Here is a 20545-nt window from a genome sequence, read left to right on the forward strand (position 1 = left end):
CCTGCCTCTGTAATTTTACAAGTCTTTATGATTCACTTTCTGTGCCATCTAAATGGCATTGCTTCCCCTTCTGATATTAAAAGAGAAACTTGGCCCAAAGGTTGTAACATGTGGGTCAGTCAAACAAGCCTGAACAAAAGACTGCTGATTATTTTGCCTAGTCCTGTTGAATGCTTCTGTGTAAAGACACTGCACTGCTTATTCTGATGAGGGGCAAGCTAAGAAGTGTATTTAAGCCATGTCCTTCAGCCAGGTTCCAGCCTGATGCCTGGATTAGCAGTAAGAGTGAGGAGGAGGCAGCAGAGGCCTGTAGGGGTTATGTCCATTGCTGTACCCAGTCAGACAGAGTGGATATTAGATGTCCCCAAAGCTGGAGGATAACTAATGGGATCACATTAAGGCCTGGTTAGAAATCACCCAGGGATGCAGCAAAGGGCACTAGGGCAGCATAAATATCTAATGTCAAAAGAGACTCATCATTAGTGTTTTCCCAGGCAGAAGTGACTACTGGTCAGGAAGGGGTGGGGAAGTGTGTCACCTTAACCAGAGTGACATTGCACATCCTCAGGGCAAAAATATGAACAAAAAAATTTGGATCAGTGGTAGAATCAAAAGCCGGAATAAGGAGGTCACGAAGCAGGGCTGGGGCAGTTTCCATTTTTCTCCTGCTGCTTCCAGAGATGTAAGGGCAGTTTTTGTGCCCTCTGAGTGTGAGGTGACTGACTTTTTAATAAGGAATGAATGCAATATTATAATGGCAGATTTGTGGGGTGAACATGCATTGGACCCAAATGGGGAGTGGGTCCAGGAGCACGCAAAGTAAGAACTAAAGTAACCAGTAATGCCTCTTGATGAAAGAGAGGGTTCTTATGGAATTGAAATAGTCTACAGGTGCTAAGGAAAGGGATAGTCGGTCCTGTTGTCAGGTGCTGGGAGAAAGGATGGCCACAGCTTCGGGCTGGATTCAGATATGCAGAGCAGAAGTTCATCTCCATATGCACAAATGGAAAATGATTATGACAGGAATCATCATCTGGTCTATCTAGGTCATTTAACTTCCAGAAAATTAACATTGTTTTTCGTACTAAGCCATACCCCCCTGATGTTTTTATTCTTGTGACTTTCGCTTTCCCACTTGCAATCTTTTTTGTAAACCTCTGTTTATTGCATAGTAAGCTCTTTGAGGAACACTGGTCTTTTTCTGTTTGGAAGGCACCCACATCCCACATGTTCAGTACCAGAACTTACTACCTTTTAACTTAGATATGTCATTCATTTGAACTTTCCATTCATTTGGCACTTCCATAAATTCCTGTGTATAGCTGTAGTGTCTCCAGACAGGCATCCTGTTAGCTGCAGAATTTGTCAATTCAAGTTTGAGTTTAAAAACTACTTTCTTTTGAATGTTTTGAATGAGTTTATCAAGTGTTCACACCCATAAACTGTCCCTAATTGAGACAACCACATTTTGTTGTTCACTGACCAGTGACAAGATGGAGCAGGTCCATTGATTTTAACCCTCTTCCTCAAAAGACCTTAGTTTTAACAAGTAGTGGCAAGTGAGGACATAGTCTTTCAGTGGAGATTAATGGCCATATGGTGTTGTTGCTTATACACTGGAAAGCTTAGTTATTTACTGTAAAATCTGACTCAAAATTCTATACGCAAATCAGAAACTCCTACTTGGTTTGTTTCCATAACAACACACAAAACAACATCAATCACTTATAGTAGAGCACCACACTCCATAATTAGGGATGCAGTTCTAAGAAGTGTGGGAGGAGTTCTGTAAAGTGTTTTTATGTTAAAAACAACATTAAGCCTTGTTCTCACAAAAGCTTATGCACAAACTTCACTTAACAGAATGTAATTAATTCCATTGGCATTTATGGCTACGTCTCCACAGCTCTGATGCAATGTCTGGAGTGACTACGCATGCCCTGCTCTGTCAGGACTGAAGTATGAGCAAGGTTTCCTTGAAGGCAAGCTTGCCTTCTGTATAGGAAGCAAATGTGGGGTTTCTCCCAACACACAGTGTCATACCCTACCAGGCATGGATTTCAGTATGAGGGTAAATGCTTGCATTATAACAACCTGTAATATTGTAGAAAAGTGATAGCAAGAAAAAACTGCTTAAAGCACTTCATGTAGAAAAAAATTATAAAATTTGCTGTGTATCTTTTTAATGTGGAATTTAAGCCAGTGGGACATCTACCATATGTGGTATTTTTCACTAGTATCAGGAGTATTCATACGAGATATGGTGAATGCTCTCCACGCTGTCTTCACAATCGCAGTCAAGGACAGATACTGCCATATAAAGCTGTTACAACATCATAGCACCTTCAGTGATCCCACAGCCCCACTGATGCCTTGTGGTAATCTACAGGTTGGAACAGTTCAAAATACTCAAATGCAAAGTATTAAGTCTCCACTCTGCTTACTACTTACTTAGAAAATGGGGACGGTTGTATGTATTTGGATTTTTTTATGTTGTTTGTTAGTGTTGGGGGCTTTTGTTCATTTTTGTTTAAATATACATTATCTATATTTTAAAGAACCAACAAAACATGCTTTAAATTCTCCTGGCATTTTTGAGGCAATAAGTAAGTTGTAAGAAAACATTTTCTCTAAAGCATCTTGTAGCTGACAAATCCCTGGGCCCTTAGGCAAGCTGTGTTTGAGTCTTGTTGCTTTCAGCTGCTCCAGAGACATCATGTGGTGTGTTCCTGGGAAGGAAAGGCTGAAGGGGAAAGCCCTGAACAAGATGAGGGACAGTTCAAAAAAAAAAAAAAATAGTAGATAAAAAGACAGTAGTAGAGAAATGGGAGACAAGAATTTCTGTAATGATATGGAACTGAAAAAAATTAAGGAAATAGAAAGAAAAAGTGGATAGAATGCGTAAACTGGGGAAATAAAAGTGGAAAGATATGATATTATCCATAAAGATTATAAAAATGGGAAGGATTAAAATAAAACAGAAGCTCATATTGTTGTTCTGGCCACATTTTCAGTAGTTTTATTCCTTTGATAACCTAGATGTCAGCTTTCTCTTTAAAGAAAAAGAATGGAATATGTGTTTTACTGAGTTTTAATCTCTTCTGTCCTTCATAAAATATTAATTGTCATGTATACCAAATAAGTAAAATCTAAAAGTTAAAATTATGTATTTACATGGAAATCTCTCCTGACTGGTCAGCTGTAGTAAGTTACAAGATGGGGAAATGTGTATATTCGGAGCATTTTTATACCAGTTTTGATTATGTTTCTTATTCATCTCAAAAAATAAGCATATTGTTATGTCAGTGAATATATTATGGCATTTTAAGAAAAGCCCATAATTAAATCACAGCTAAGGTTGCTAGGTGACAGGTAAGAGAAGCCATATAATTAGACATTTCCAAAACCAGTCAAATAGTGGAAAGTAGTAATCCTGAAGGAAGGTTGCCATTGTCTGTGCTGACACCAAATGACCATCTCATTCAAATGTGCACTTCATTAAAGAGTCACCTCCTGCTTGGCTTCTGCAGCTGAGCTCTTACTGCTCTGTGTGGAGTCGATGCAAACAGGGAGACTTTTAATTAAGTGTGAATTTTGATTTGCTCTCTGAATATCCCTTTGACAGCATATTATTCCTTGGTTTTTAATATTAGCAATCACATGTTTTTCTCAAAGAAAAAGATAGTATCTGCCCACTGATATGTGTGAGTCTTTCTACCTGTGTCAAGCCTGTACAGGCTACTGGCAAAATAGCTATGATGTGACACAGTCTGTAGATGTAACCCATCTCCAAGAAGCAAGGAAGGAAAAATAGTTGCAAAAATAAGCATTTCACAATAATTAATAGATGTCAGGGGCTCGATTCCTGTCTCTAGTAAATGAGGAGCTCTCCCAGTATGCAAGGCCATTCTAAGACCATAGAGAGTGGCCTTTCAAGGACGTTGTTCCCTTCTCTCAGCACCTGGGATGGTTCCTGTGTGGGGCACGGGTGGTCTGGGTTCCTCCAGTGCTCCAGGTGCAAGCAGGATAAGTGTTCAGACAATACTTGCACAAGCATGGTTGGAGGCAGGAGATAGTCTGCATGCTTCCCACACCATGAAAGTTCTAGCTTGAAGATCCACTCTTCAAGCCTTTTAAAATCCTATTGTGTGAATTGCCCAAGAGCCATCACAACCTTGCTTCTATTATATGGTGCTCGGCAAATCACTTAAATTTCTTTGCACATCTGTAAAATGCAGGGATAAATGTTGATCTCTTATCTGGGTCCTGGATATTTTGAGAATTGACTGTTTGTGTAGCAACTTGCAAATAGAAAGTGCTACAAGCAGTGAGTGCTATTTGTAAACTCTTGATATCAGAATAACTCATGCAGCCAAGCATAGAGTATGGCTTGCTGTCTGCTTACCTGATTTGCATTCCTACATGCAGTGAAAATAGGAAGGTGTTGCTATAATATCAATACCTGCATTTTATAAATTCTATGGCTCTGCTGTATGGTCAGAAATTCTGCATTACATCTGCTATACATTTAATTACAAGGCTTCAGAAATTTTAAGTACTATATTTTCTTCCTTTTTTCTTCTATGTCACAACAGCATTCAATTTATGGCATCTTTCTTATGGCTTCAATTGCTGAGTGTGTAGTTCTGTTAATTTCTTCCCAGGTGTTTGGTTGGATGTATGATTTACCCTTTATTAATAAATGTCCCCTCATTCTGTAAAATGTATGTAATTAGGAATTTTATTTTCAGCCCAGTGTTCTAAACTATCTGTGTAAATGATTGAATGAATAAGTAAATAGTGAAGTGTCCTCCCCTATGGTTCCTCAATAATAATATCTTTTTATCTTGCAAAGACTGCACTTAGAAACTGTTTCACTTCTTGCCCCTTCAACAGTTTTTTATTCAGATATTCTGATATGTAGCTTAATTCATTATCTTTTCCTGAGCTACGAGTCTCTGAAAATGCCTTTTTTTTTAAAGGTGGTGATAGAGATGAGCATGGAAAAAAACCCCAGTTGTCTGATATATAAATGTACATCTCAGCATTTGATTTCAGGTTCAAGAGTTGCTATAATTGTAATCCCTCCCTCCAAAAATTGGAGGGCATGAGCTTTTGGAAAGACGTGTAATTAAAGGTATGGCGCTGTATCTGTGCATGTGCTTGGTGACATCATTATCAGTGCAGGGTTAATGAACTTTCATCCCACATGCTATAACTTCAACATGCAGATTTGATTTTGCATTTGAATGCATAAATGAATACTTGTTTTTCTATTTATATGCATACTATAATCAGAAATAATGCAGAATCAGAGGTAGACTTTGTTTTAGCAGATGATACTGTTTATCTGAGTCCCTCTCTTCTCACACAACTGTTGTTGCTAAGGTTAATTAAAGTCATTCTATGTCTAATTTTATATGTAAAGCAAAACTAATTTTTAATTTAAAATACTTGTGTAAATGGCTTGGTTCAATATAACTGATTTGGTTTGCTGTACTTGTGAAAGATAATTTTATCAATAGGGCAGTGGGTGTACAAATCAAGTTTTTCCATCTATGTGGTGGAATTTTTGCATGGACTTTAAGGAAGCTCCAGGATTGATCAGTATCAGTTGTAACCTGTCATAAAATAACATGAGACAATAACAATAGAATTACTATTGTTCCATGTTACTAACATCCACAACCATAGAACATGATATCTGAGAAGCTGTTTTTAAATGCTAACAACTGAAATAATCTGTGGATGAAGGAAAATCGTATTCAGTTTTTGATTTAAAGTTGTTGTCCTTATCCTACACTCTGATTTTACAATACTAGTGAGTCATTTTGTTGAATAAGGCAAACCCAATCCCATCATTTACTCAGAAAGGGACTGTGAGTAGCAAGATGTGCTTTCTGCAAAAAAAAATATGCGTGGTACTAATTAGAAGGATGGAAGGAGGTTTTGGAGAGAAGACATTTCAGAAATTAGCTCTTGACCCTTGTATGAGATCTGTGTTTTCTGCTTTTCCATGCCTGAGCTTTGTTTGTTTGTAGCGTGGATGGAGGAAGAAGGGGTCTGATTCCTGGTACACTGCCACTGGCTCAGAGAGCTCTGTAACTGATAGAAACACACCAGCTGATGAATTTCTCTCTTCTGGGAGTGTCTGGTACCTATGCCCTGATAGGGGATACTTGTCTTTTACCTGAATGTAGTAGTGGATTTTTTAAATCCCAGATGAAAAACTCAGAAATCTTTTCCATGGCTTCGGACCTCTACCAGGGCATATTTCATAGAACCGTAAAATAATTGGAAGGGACCTTTGGCAATCGTCTAGTGTAGCCCCCTAGCTCAAAGCAGGGTCAGCTGGAGCAGGTTGCCTAGGACCATAGCCAGTTCTGAACATCTCTGAATACGTAAGAATGCTTGCTCTGAAAGTCTCCAGGCACTCCTGAGGTTCTTTTCCTCCGCATCAGTAATGAGCAGACATACAGATCTTTCGGCAGACAAGGGATGGGTCCCGGAGGTGCTTAGGCCCAAATCAATCAGAGTATTTAGGTGTACACTTAGGAAAGGTTTGTTTGAAGTACTGTACTCAGTTTGGTCTGTAACACCTGTAACTGTGTTACAGTTAATGTTGTATTTCTGCAGGGAAACCTTTTTCAAAATTTGATTTTATTGTGAGTGTGAGTGCTTTCACAAACGTATCTGACTTTCACTACCCAACTTGCCTACAAATCCCTGCTAGGATTTTCTTCTGGCACTTGGGTAGTCACAGCAGACTTCCAGTTATGTTTCTAGATGGTTTCTGTATTCAAAATTTTTTGTACTAATGTGAAAGTAAGCAAATTTATTATCTTTGATCTTATGCATATTTTCATTTCAACTCTAAAAACATGTTATCTGTGATTGTATTTTACAATTGAGTATAATTATGTAATTATATATTTTTTTTTTGCTACTGTCAGAAGTTTTTAAAAAAGTCTGGTGCTTTTTAAATTTTCAGTTTTACCATTATAATATTACACTGATATGTTGTTTCTCGTTAATGCTTTCCACAGACAATATTTCTGGTAAGGCATACATAGGTAGCAATGTTTTAGCATAAAGAAATTGGATATAATATCTGCTTTCCTGATATATTGATTAGCCCAGGAAAGTTCGATAGCTAACAGTGTTTCCAAACTGTCAAAATTATTCAGTGGCAAGTTGATGTTGACATAATGGAAGTTGAATGTATTAATTTTGTCTTAGTGATCTAGAAATCAATGCATTTTAATACTGACTTTGTTCTGGGCTGGATCCAAAGCACACTGAAGGGCCTAATGCTGTGAACAGCTAAACTTTTTCTTTACTTGTGCAGCTCTCAGCCATTTCAGACAGTAGCGAGCATATCAAGTAAGTAGGTCTAATTATGGACAGAGAGCAAAAGGTTTCTTGACAATGTGCAGAGACTAAGTTGTGTAAAAAAAAAAGGAATATTTAAAATTAGCTTAGTCTGTGCTTATATGTTGGCATTATAGCATATCCTCAAAGCCTTTGACAGTTTTGAACAAAAGTTACCTTTCAGTTCAAAACACAACAGCAAATCCATATAATTCTGTAGATCCCCAAATAGTCTTTGTTTCAATTAGCCTGTTTTTATGACTCTCAAAGAAATCTATTTTCAGGTTTTTTCTGATGGAAAAGTTGCATTTACTAGAACTGCCAAATTCTACATTTGACAAGAAATTAAATCTTTTTTAAAAAAAAAGAATAGCACAAGTTGCATCTTAGATTTATGCTAGTGCCATTGGATTTAGGCACTTGAAAACAATTTCAAGAGCATGTTTTGCATACAACAGAAACCTGTAAGCAAATTGAAAGTGCTTCTTTAGGATTCATAGAGGAACAAAATGCATCCTCCATCTCTGACATAATTTGTCTTGAGGTTTATGAAATAATTTTTCATCTGATTATAATATTTAAAGTAATTAAAGATACAATTTGCTATTTAATAAACAATGTGGTTTGTAACTTCATTAAAGATGCTGCCTTTCTTAATTATAATGGTCCAAAAGGTTGTCAGTGAACTGTACATTAACTGCAGAGATAATAATGATTTTATATGCTAATAATTTTTAAATTAATAACTCATGTAGTTTTTCAGCCACACTGGGAAAATAATTTACATTCTTAAAGCTTACTTTGGTATTAACCACTTTATTTGGGGAGAGTGGATATCCTTGTATAAAATGTTCCTTTGTTTTACATTAGCAATAATGCAAGCATGTAGGACCCACTGGTGTGAAAGGATTAAAAGCAGCAGCATTAGACAAGCATGAATGTTTCACAGAGAAATCCTTGTTAGAGGGACCTACTGGGATTGTGTAACTTGATTTTCTATCTATTGATCTTGTTTTTGTTACCATTTGAAACTCTGTTCAGAGAGAATCTGCCTGTTGTAGTACTGCGAACACAAAAATGTGCACCAAGCAGACATTAAGGATTCAGGCTCACTCCCAGGTAGATTTGTGTGCCTTGGTTGACTTTAGCATGGGTTGGATGCCTTTTTAGAGGAAAAATACGCTCCATTGGGAGTATTTGCATCATCATTGCAGGTAATTTGAGAAGTCTCATTTTAACTTTCTGACATCTCTATCGTAGACATCTGTTCATGGATTGAAAAGGGACATACAGTCCTACCTCACTGATGCTTTATCACAAAAATTTTTTGCTTAAGACTAGTATAAATTTCCCATTTTGAATGTTTTACTTCCCCAACAAAAGAATAAGAAGAGGAGGAAGCTTCTGTGCGTGCTTGTGTGGGTATCTGCACATACAAGCCAAGTACCTGACCAACGATCTTCAGTGACCATGTTTCACTTCATATTCTTGACTGCTGGTCATCAAGGAGGCATTTGGAGATGTGCACCACCATTTCTCTGTCTGTTTTATAGACAGCAGCCTTACAGCATCTGACGTTCTACTGCATTGTATTTTTGACTCCAAGTCTCAGATTTAGTGCCCTGTCATCAATATGGGAAATGCCCAAGGAAAATTCAAGCAGTTGATGAAAATAATATAATTATTTAATAAAGACACTCTGTCTTTAAATAAAATTTTATATGAAATGCCACATATGCTGTTCTTGAGAAAGGAATTCAGATTTAATTAATAGATTTAAAAAATTTAAGACAATTCATGAGTTCTTTCTGTCATTTACCCTTACTCAGAACAGGATGTGGGCAAAGTATGAACTTGCATAGTTATTTCCAGTAAGGAAAAGTATGAAGGAGTAGCTATGCAGTAGCTGTAATGTTTGTGAGCTGATCCACCTGTGTAGAAGAGTATCAGTTTAACAGGTTATTTACGTGAAACCCCTTGCTACAGGTGCTTTTAAAAGGAAAGACAGATAAATATGTGCTTAATGATAAGGACATTGATGTGTAGGAGGTAAATGACCTGAGTGAATGCTCATTGACCCTCATTTACAAGGGTGTCATATTTGTTGCAGGGTATTCTGTACTGACAGTGTGTGACAATCTGAGGAGACAAAGCCTCTGATAACACATACTTACTATTTACCTGCAATTATAAAACTCTGTGTGCTTTTTTTCATAATTCGTAGTGAACACTGGGGCATAATCATGTTGAAAGTGTCTCTTCAGAATGTTGCTTTAAAGAAATGAGTAAGAAAATCTTCTCAAATGTTTTGATAGATGATTCATGGCACTGGAGCTGCTGATGAGGAGCCAATATAGCCAAGTCTATAAATATGCAGTTACGAGAACTCTGGAAACATGAATTCTGGTAGTGTGACAGATTCAAAAAGCACTTTTTCTACTGGAATAGGTTTCTAAAGTTGCTCTCTTCCTGTTCTACATTCAGATGTCGTTGTCTAATTAGGCTAATTGGCTGGCAAATTTGCCAGCTTTTAAATAAAATTAGTTTGGAGGTGAGAGAACAAATACCATCAGAAACGTGATTTATTCTTTCTTTCCATAATAATTGTTTCTTTTTAACTGAGCAGAGCTAGGCTTTATTATTTCTAGGGAATTTTTGTTTAATTTACTGTATATGACACATTTCCAGAAGAAGTGAATATTGGCTGCCTATTACTAAACCTTTAAGTAATAATGTAAGCATAATGGAGAGGCTGACCTCCACCTTACCTGGCAGTAATGGATAAAGCTCTAGCAAATACCACTTAGCTGATGTTATTTTAAAAAATTCAGCTTGCCTTAAGTCAGTACATGTGCATTTTCCTGTGTTTCTCTTTGCTTCTGAAAATCCAAAATACGCTGAGGGTAATGAGAAAGAATGATAGTTTAGATGTGTTCTTTCCTTGAACTGCTGGTTGTATTAAATCCACAGCTCCTGTGCAGACCTACAAATCTATAACATCCGTTTCAGATGAGTTTGGAAACAAGGGGCTACGTTCTTTTATTCTTGGTGCAGAGATTAAAATTGATCACAGCAGACACAAGGGAGCAGATTTGAGTATCACAGCTCAATGTGGTTAACTGGGATAGTGCAGGGCTCCTGTACTCCATAACTGTGCACATACAGGTTACAAATATTATTGATTGCAAGGGTCAGGGGAGGCTGCAGGGAGGTTATGTTGCACGATGCTATTTGGTAATTTTTAAGGGACAAGAGCTATGAACTCTCACAGCATCTGGGACAGGTACAGTTTAAATCTGACAAATGGAGATTTATGTTTGTGTGAGCTGGCAAAGCCCTTCAGGTAGAAGTAATAAATGGAAATTTGATAGGATGGGATTTTTTTATCATAGGTCAAATATTCTGCTGCAGAAAAAAGGAGAAAAAAGATTTAATTATTATCTTTTCGTCAGAATGCACTGATGATAGGTTTTCAGTTGTAGATCTGTGCTGCAGGATAATGAATAATGTTTAGAATTCTTTTCTTGAAGCATCATTTTGAAATATATGTAGAGGTGGTTTACCTGAAGTGATTAAAATGCAGTGTAGGTGAATGATACCGTAATAATTGCTGAATACGTTCTTTAGTATCTTTTTGTTCTTTCATGTAGACAAAACCAGTGTATAAATATGCTAAGATTTAAGATGAGACAATATAATACATTAACAAAGAACTGAGCAAAAATATTTGTTTCCTATATTGAAATTTCATAGAGTGCTAATTACTCATTTGCTTTTGGAAAACCTTGCTGAATTACGTTGATGACTTCTACGTATGAAAAAAAAAAAAAAGAAAGATGAATCCTTGTAATGTTTTAAAAATAGGAATGACCAGAAAGCCCTGTATTTTGCAAGTAGTACTTAGCATGTGGGATTTTCTTCCTGAAGGAGTAAGTTTTTACAAATATTTCATATAGATCCAGTTATACAGGGTACAAAGCTGTGATTGCCTCAGCCTGTTGTTTCATAGCCACTACATTGAAGCAGAATGGGAGCTATGGAAGTAGTGTGCAGCAGAGGGTAGTTGTGGGTTTAAGACAAATGGCTGTAGTTAGATATTTCCATGATTCTTTACTGCTCTCTTCCATCAAATTTAGGAAACAATATTATAAAAATCAGTGTTTAGAATTGCAACACAGATACCACCTATTGGCTGTTATATTCCTAATATATCAAAAACACAAGTTGATTTTAGGTAGCATAAGTTGATGTTGTCTCAGTGTACCTCATTGCAACTTCCTTGCTGAACAGTGCCTGAGGTCTGACAAAGGTGTGATTCCAGAATATTAATGACTTAATTATTCCTCATATATTTCTACAGAATGAATTTACTGTCTTTGATGGATGTTTTTCAGCTGTTGCTTTGCGATAGTGTAGAAGCTTAGTATTTATTTTTCTTCATGATGCCAACTAAGTATTTGTGTTTTTTTCTTTGTGAATGTTTATCATTACTTTTGCTCTCATTTTATCCATTCCCCGTGTATTTATTGTATGTAGCCTCTATTGATCTAGCTTTTCAAGATTTGTTTCCCATGTTTTGAAATGAAAAATTAATATGAAGAGATCTTTTCTATGCTAACATTTAATTTTCCCTTTATAATTTTCACTTGCTTAGATTATTTCAATATACCAGCGTGACTGCTTATAAGCACGACATATTGGACAGTTAAGTTATAATGAATCTACTTGGGGAAAGATATTGTGTCCATTGCAAACAGGTAGGGTAGTGTTTTCTGCTTTCTTTTCAGGAGTCTATTACTCCTAGTCTCGCAACCCAGTTTGTTTTGCTTTCACTTCCATATATTTGGATTTTCTGTACTGGAAAAAAAACACTTTCTGTGATATATGGTTTCTGAGATAATAGATTTTTTTGTGTCCTTCAGGCTACTGATAGGCAGTCCCTGAGGAGATGATCTTGCTTTGTGGCCACTCAGCACTGTTTAAAGAACATGAGTAAGAGCTGGCACCAGTTTCTGTTCCTCTAGAATGGTGCAGCATATCACACTGGCAAATATTATCTGGCTGGTGTCTGGAGGAAACACAGCTCCCCTGTCTTTCCTTTGGCAGGTTACTGCTAGAAACAAACTTGTAGAAGGAAGAAGGAAAGGAACTGACAACATCAGTATGTCAGGTCTGAAACTTCAGCCTTCCTGGTTCAAGAATACTCCTGAAAAATGGCAGCTCAAGTCCATGGTGGGAAGTGACCAGATTCCAGTCAGGACTAGAATCCAGTTTAGCTCTCTTGTAAGCAGACTGGAGAGAGCTCTGCTTCTGGGTGGAATGATACATTCTTGTGGTAGAGATGGATTGGACTCAGACTGCTAAATGCATTTTCACTAGTGACCTTTTCAAATTTGTCGCCAGTATAATAAATGTTGCCAAGATGACTTAAGAAAGGTTTGCAGCAATATTCCACTTTATTTTTTACAGCAGATGTTTCTTCAGTTACTCTGTATTACAATTTACAGAACTCTTATGTTCTACAAATCAAGATTCATAGCAAATTGTTTCAGTGCTTTAAGTCCTGCAATAAACAACACCAGGCAGAACAGAACCAGAGGGAAGGTAAGCAGACATCTGCATTCATCCTTCTCTGTGATAAGGTTTGCTTCCTAGTGATCTTCACATTTCAGCAAGTTCATTCACCAGGGCTACCAGCTAACTTCCTAACATCCTCAACTTGATTACTTCAAATATGGGGAACATTAAGCATCAGTTTCCAAACACAGAAGAAAGGCTAGAATTACCATCTATTTCTTAATTTAGAAGTCTGTATATGTGTGTACAACCTAGTATCACTTCTTCTAGTGTGTCCTTTAAAGAAATACGTTTTAAAAACACTTAGTGGTACTGTATGCTTCAGTTCTGAAGTAAGCATTTTAAAAGAGTGCTTTTAGAGGACAAGGGCTCAAAATGTTGAGTTAAAAATATTCGTGGTGCTTAAACGAATAGCCAGATTTTGAGATTTGAAAAGGTATTACATAATTTCTCCAGATCTTTGTTTTATTATCTTGGAACACTGATGTTTTTCATTAAAGTACAATATTTTAGTCATACTTGAGTGTTGCCCCATTAAAATTCAAAGCACGGGTCCCATAAGTTGACCATAATAAAATTAGAAACAGGAATTAAGACTAGAGGCAGGCTGTAGAGGATATACTGAAGCCTTGAGTGAGGCTGGACTGATTACCCTAAAATCACATGAGGGGTGGGGTCTATATCTGATGTGCCTAATGAGTTATAGTTCACCTTCAGACACTTTGGTCAACGTTAGATGTCAGCCTGATCTGATCATGGGATCACTAAATGTGGTGAGGACAGACCACAAGGCTGCAGTGTTTTGTATTCCATGCCCTGGCAGGCAACACTGATTGCGTTGTCATAATCCTAATTTCCATCACTCACATGGGTTGATTCTGAACTCTGCGTGTTGTTTCCATCTGCACTTTCAGATATGTGAATTTTGGCTACCTCTAAACTGGGCTTGGACAATTGATACTCAAAGAGAAATTGTATTATATGAAGAAATTTAGATCTAAATAATCTGACTCCCTAACTCCTATTATTTCTTTACTATTTGCAGGAGTTCAGATACTTGTCTCTGTGTATAATTTAGCAACAAAGTAAGGTGTGAGACCTACGGACTGCATTGCTTCCAGGTTCAGCTACTTATTCAGATGTTTTAAAAAGCCATGGTAGGGATATGGCTGTTCAATTTAGAATGCACTGCAGCAATTGTGTGTGGCTCGTGCTGGTAGATGTGAAAGGTATTTTCACATGTGCTGTACACACTGTTCATTCTAACTTGAGGGTAAGAGTAGGCTAACCCTAGTGTAGTTCTTTTACTTTTTTCCCTTTACTTTTAATTTTTTATGAATGAGGCCTTTAGCCATTGTTGGGGAGTAACTCCTAAAAACCTTGCAAGCACACCTCTTCCAAAGAAAATAAATCATTAATAAAAACTACAGAAAAGGAGTAGTTATATTACAAAATTAATCTACCAGGCTTACAGAGAAAACAAGTTTGAAGGAGCCACCTGCTGTGGAGATGAGGCAGTAATCTCAACAGCAGGAAATAATGGGAGAGAGGGAGAAAATACAAAAGCATAGACATTAAAAAAGTAATTAAAACACTTATCTCCATCGACATACATATCAAACAAAAAAAAAATCAACCACCTAGAAAACATACTCTACTGAACGTCACAACAGGAAGTAAGAAAGCTGTCCCCATAAAAAACAATCTCCAGCAAAATGAGAGAGATTCTTTACAAATATGAGCCTCAAAAGTATTTACTGAAGTGCTAATCACTAATGGACTGACCTTGAGAAAAGCTGAGCACTTTCAGAGTATTTGCAACTTTTCTGAAAGACTAGATGCCCAGTATCAAACCTTTAAAAATGTAGAGAAAGTTACTCCCTAGATTCCAGTGGTTGTTCTGTGCTGGGTGCATGTCATAGCATGAGCTGTAGTGGTGTGTTTAGTATAACCAGCTGTGGGGCACAGCTTAAGTACTGTGTTTGGATTATGTATTTCAGTATAGTTCATTTCTAAATTGTGCAGTACTGACCCATGGACAGCAGTTAGCAGTATGGATATGAGTGAATGTGGCTTCTTAGATAGAAATAGGTTGCATAGAGCATATTCCACTGCATAGAAGTACTTTCTATCATGTCTGGCTAAAACTATAAATTTGACAGTTATGAAAGTTTACAGTTTCAGTGTTATCAAGAAAATAACATATTTAAAACTCATGGTCCAGTTTATACATAGCATGAATTGTCTGACATTAAATAAAACTACTTTAAATGTATAGATTTTGATCTCCAGTTCCCCAGCCCACAAAAGAGACTTGTTCAAGAAGATCAGAGCATTCAGAAATATTAAAGTAGTGCTAATATGCTTGGCTTTTACAGTATCCCATGTCCCTTTGTAGTCACAGTCTAACCATATGGTACCTGTAGCTGCAAGTCTCTGGGCAAGTCTGAAATGTCATCAGATGTGCTACATCTGAAATATTTTTGTATGGGCACACAAGGAGCAAGTTGGAACACTTGGTGTGTAAGAAGGCAGGGACATGGGACAAAATGCTGTTTTTCTGTTCAAATGGACCCTTTCAGAAGACAAGTGGATTTAGAAATTACCTTCTGAGGGAAATTATCTTATCTCTGTATCTACTTTAGCATATCCCTTTAAGAAAAATGAAACAAAAAATATAAACAAACTTTGTTAACAAAAATAATTAATCAGAAAATGTCACTTCCTCTACAAAATTCACATCAGTCTCTACCCATCAGCTTTCCATGGCCCCTTTCCCTAGGAGACACGAAGGGGCACAGCTTTCTTCTGGCCAGAGGTGCAGAACTACTGCTGCAGGATCTGTGCTGCCTCCTTGCCAGACTGTGCTCAAGATGCTGAGTAGCAAGGTGGGGCTCAGCTTGTCTGGGCTTGACTTCTTGGATATTATTTCAGAAGATTTGCATTGCCACCAGAGCAGATGTGCAGAAAATCAATCCCATGTTTCTTCTCTTCAGTTTTGTACGGGTTTCATGGATTTTTCTCCTCATTCTCAGTAAAAGGCATTCCACCCAGTCCTAGGATTTATTGTAATGGAGACTGTGAAGGACAGAAGAATTTTCCTTGTAAACATGGTTTTAAAAAATCTGGTTTAACTCTGAAATAGAATGGAGATGGTAAAAAGATGGAAAGATGTCCTTGCCCTCTAACTTTCTAGCTCCAGATGTGTAAGGCAAGAGAACATTAAAAAAAATAATCCATAAATTGGTGAATGAGGTTTGATTTTTGGCTTCCTTGTTTTGAAAGTTAGAAAAGGGAAAAAGGAATGCATAGCCAGTAAATCACATTTTGTTTCTTTTTGCTTGAATTTGGATAAATTTATGAGTGCAATGTCATTTCAAAACAAATTTGAAAGATTCAATATAAAAAACATACAAGTGTCTTCATTTTTAAAAAGTAGCTCTTGGTATTTTCAGACACAGATTACATCCACCAGTAAAATTCAGTATTATCACAATTAAAAATGAAGGTGACAAACCTTTTCAGTGTTTGATGTGAGGAAAATGAGAAAAAAATAACACTCTATTTAGTTTTGTCCCTGTAGGCTCCTGTATATTTACTCTTCACTTTCAGCTCCATTTTATTTTTTTTGTCTGGAGATGTGTTTTTAGTCAGCTGCCAGTGAAAGCTACATTTGACCCTTATCAAGGACGAGAGCTTATTTTGTGTGTCAGTTATTAAGATCGGTTGAGAAGTTTATTTGAAACTGCAAATTTGCCCAGCCATGTCAGATTTAAGTAATCCAAACAGTAAGTTCAGGCTGAGAAGTATAGCTGTTGCTGGGGAGAGGGGATTTGATCAAAATACGAGATAGATATGCAGTGCCTGTACTTGCTTTAGTTTCCCTTTCTGTATCAGGCTCATAGTTACAGTAGTGGCAGACTTAGCTGATGGATGTGTTGACATGCCTGGATTTATTTGGTGCAGCAGCCAAGTGGACTTGGTGCCCTGCTCTGCAAGCCAATCCCCTACACTGTCTATGCATCACTCTGCTACATTGCCTTGTACATCTGACAAATTTACTCCAATCATTTAGCAATTCCTATCTCAACTGGACTAGGGAATTGTATCTAACTTTTCTTTCAAAGGAAACAATGGGCTTGAGACTGTGCATGAAGAAAATTTATATGCATCAGTACTGTGAGAACAGAGAGTATAGGATCTTAATAGGAGGCATATGTATTTTTGCTAATACATATGTGCACGTATATATTTATATTAATGTATATATATAAAGGATATAAAAATAGGAAGTTAGTCTGTGTTTTCCAAAACCACTATTACAGTGGGCAGGACTTTGGAAAGTATATGGTGTGTCATACATGAGAGAGGCTTTGGTGCTGAGGAATTGCACACTGGAGAAAGAGTTTTGGGGTCCAAATGGAGAGAAGAAGCAAAGAGAGTAGTGAGAGATACTGCTCAGAGATAGCTGGAGCATCTGGAGATGGAAGGCAGAGCACAGCAAACCAGAGGGTCAGGAATAAAGATGAATTGCTTTCTGTGCTGCACCTGAGCCAGACTGGGACTGTCTAGGTTAGATTTTGAAAAGCTGAACTAGATCTGTCATGCAAGCTGTTATTTTCACAATGTTTCTACTTTCTCTATTCTTAGTAAATGCAGTTTTCCACAGCCCATGAGGCTTCATTGCGTGGTTTGGATATCAGTTGCTTCAGAAGCCTGTTCCCTGGCATCAGCAAGCAAAGGAGCTGAGGCTGCAGAAGATGAGGGGCTCAGCATAGTCCTCTGCTTGTGGGTGCCTGTGTGCTCTGAGGGTGTGCAGATGCCACCCAAACAGCACCAGGGGAGCTGCTTTTCTAATCTGCCTCCTCTTGCTTGCCCTTCCAAAGAGTTGTTCTTCAGTGCAGGGGAAGGAAATCATTGTTATCACTAGATTTTGATGCAGATTATTTAAAGATGGGAGATGTGGGATAGTGATAGATTGTTTCAGAACATTAAATACCTAATAATAAATTTAAAAAATCTTTTTAGATGGCTTGCAAGCGGATTTGGAGAGCAGAGAACTGACTTACTTGGCTTCAGCCTAAAAGCTAGGGAAAAGACCTTACATTTTTTTAAGCATTTTTTTCTGGGGTGGCTCTTGGCTATTTTGTACTGGTGTGTGAATTCCCTTTTTCTAAAGGATCTCTCTGATTTATCTTCAAAGACTATTTCTCACGGTTCATTATTTTGACCTAAATTGTGTCTTTCATAGGTGACTGGGTTTTTTAAAATTTTATTCCTTCTCTAAAATGCTCAAAACTGGATTTTTCCCTCTACAGCTATTTTTTTGTTAAATATTCTCTCTCCCAAGAGGCTGTTGGCTATTTATCAATATTTGATCTCTCTGTAAAGTATACTTCTGTGGGGTGGTTGTTTATTATGAAATGGTGTCTCTAAAGTGAATCTTATCTGTTCTTGATCTCTTTCTCTGTCTGCCTCTGTCTGCTTCTTTCTTAGCTTGCCTAGAGGCTTGAAGAAGTACTAAATGCCTCTATTTTAACAAAAGTAAATGCAGTCATAACAATAGTAAATACTAAACAGCAAAAGGAGATGCATCAGAAGCCAGTACAATACAAATTCCAGCAGGTGCTTAGCAAAGAGCTTCAATCTCTGCTAAGTGTTTATAAGTATAAAAGAAAAAATCCCCAAATTTCCTTCAAATGTAAATATCACAAAATTGGTTTTCACAGAGTTTTCAGCAAAATGAAAATAGTAAAATAAATAGCAGATAATGCCATGTATTATTGACTCCCTCTTTGGCAGTTGTTCGGTCATATCAGCCAGGCTAAACATTATTGAACCCAATGCATTCTTAATCCAACTCCTTTGATTTCAGTGATACCAAACAAGTGATGAACCTAGACAAAGAACATTGCAACACTTCCTTTATTACACTCTTTATTAAGCCTATGGGAGCTAAAGTACTGATGCTGTTAGAGACCAGATAGTTTTCCTTAGGAGATGATAAAAGCAGCAAAAAGTATGTAGGGAAAAATATTTTGAGGGATTCTCTTTGGGTTTGAATGGAGATACATATTAGGTAGAAAGGAAATTTTCTTTAATGCAGGCTGCACATCCCACTAATGATAAGAGTATTTCTCCCAAGAGTAAACTGAGGCCTCTGAGTTGGTTTATGGATATCTCAATAGAAATGGTTGCATTACTCTGTCCTCTGCCTGCAGGCAGTCACTGAGAGCTTTTGCTGAGGTACTCTTCTTGCCATAGATGATTTTGCAATATATACTTAAGGGATAATCTATGCCTTTTTAAAAATAGTTTCTTTAATGCATTTTACATATAGTACTTTCAATAGTACTAAGTATTTCTGGCAGCCTCTTAAGCTATCCATTATTCATTATTCATTAGATAAAATTCCAGTCTACCCAGAAAGTACAGCATTCAGAGGTCTTGAAGTTCAGGACGTGCTAGTATTTTTTAACCTTATTTTTCTCAATATCCAACTATAGATAAGTGTTGGTTTCAAAGTGGGTGTGCAGCAACTGAGTCAATTTCAGGATTTTTTAATTTGCTTTTTCGCTTGTAAGCATTTTGAATTCACTTAGAGTATATTTTGTTTTGCTTCACTGAAACTAAGAAATCTAAAAATTTATTTTATTTTTCTAGAATTATAGTAACTTCATTCAGAGTTCTAGAGGTTCGAAAAACTTCCTCCATATAGGTAACTCATGAAGAAGTACTAAGTTTTCTCATTATGTAGTTCTGGTCATATGATCAATTTTTGTTGCTTAATTAGTATAAAAAGACCCCCAACCTTCCCTATTTAGAAAAGTGCTCTTCATCGTGAAATTCTGCATTATTGTAGATGCTAAAATTGTGTTATTAGGGTTTTCCAGAGCAGTATGTCTCAAAGGGGAGTAATATTAGTCTGCTGCCACCCATGCCTGAGAAAGGAGGGAACACAGATTGCTTTGTGTGCTGCAGTTCTTCCTGCTTGCTCTGAGGATTCCTCAGTGCTAGTGTGTTTTCTTAGAAAAATTGTTCACATTTACTCCATTTCAGTATGTAATTATTAGTTAGCATACTTTTGATAATATTATGGGGTTTTAGATGTAAATATGAAAGTTGAGACTGTTGAAAATACCCTGATTGCATTTGCATGAATAAAATGGCTCAACTGGTGTGTCAGCTGGGCTGGCTTTTGTGCCGTCCAACCATTCACACCAAAATCAGATGATGTTCTTTGGTAATTGGAAGATGCTTTTTGCTGCTTTCTTTTAACTGAAAGGTATTTGTTGTTATTAATAGTTGTGAAGTAAATCCTTGTCTGTATCCTACAGATTCTGTGTAAGTGTGTGCTTTTAATAACTAGGAATAAATGTCAGCCAATCTGGACTTCAAAGTTTGGAAAAAATAATCAAGAATGGCAAAAAAATGATGGCATACAAATACTCAGAGATGAGACCTACAGCACTGCCATTTCTCCTCCTCCCCTCATCAGTTAAGCTGTTTGTTACTGCCTCATTTGTATTATCTGCTTTTGCACTGTGTTCTCTCTAATCCCTTCCCCTGCATTGGTTTTGTTATGAGTTATACAAGT

The 20545-nt window shown here is 37.1% G+C and overlaps 1 protein-coding gene across 2 annotated transcripts in view; it reads left to right on the forward strand.

The window, feature by feature from the left end:
• The window catches only part of DPYD (dihydropyrimidine dehydrogenase), a 345448-nt gene that overhangs the window by 140606 nt on the left and 184297 nt on the right, over window positions 1-20545 (forward strand). The window lies entirely within an intron of this gene.

The sequence above is a fragment of the Pseudopodoces humilis genome, chromosome 10 (assembly GCF_049639895.1).
Source record: "Pseudopodoces humilis isolate 2021_Gansu_Grassland_sample_001 chromosome 10, ASM4963989v1, whole genome shotgun sequence".
In the NCBI taxonomy this organism is placed as follows: Eukaryota; Metazoa; Chordata; class Aves; order Passeriformes; family Paridae; genus Pseudopodoces; species Pseudopodoces humilis.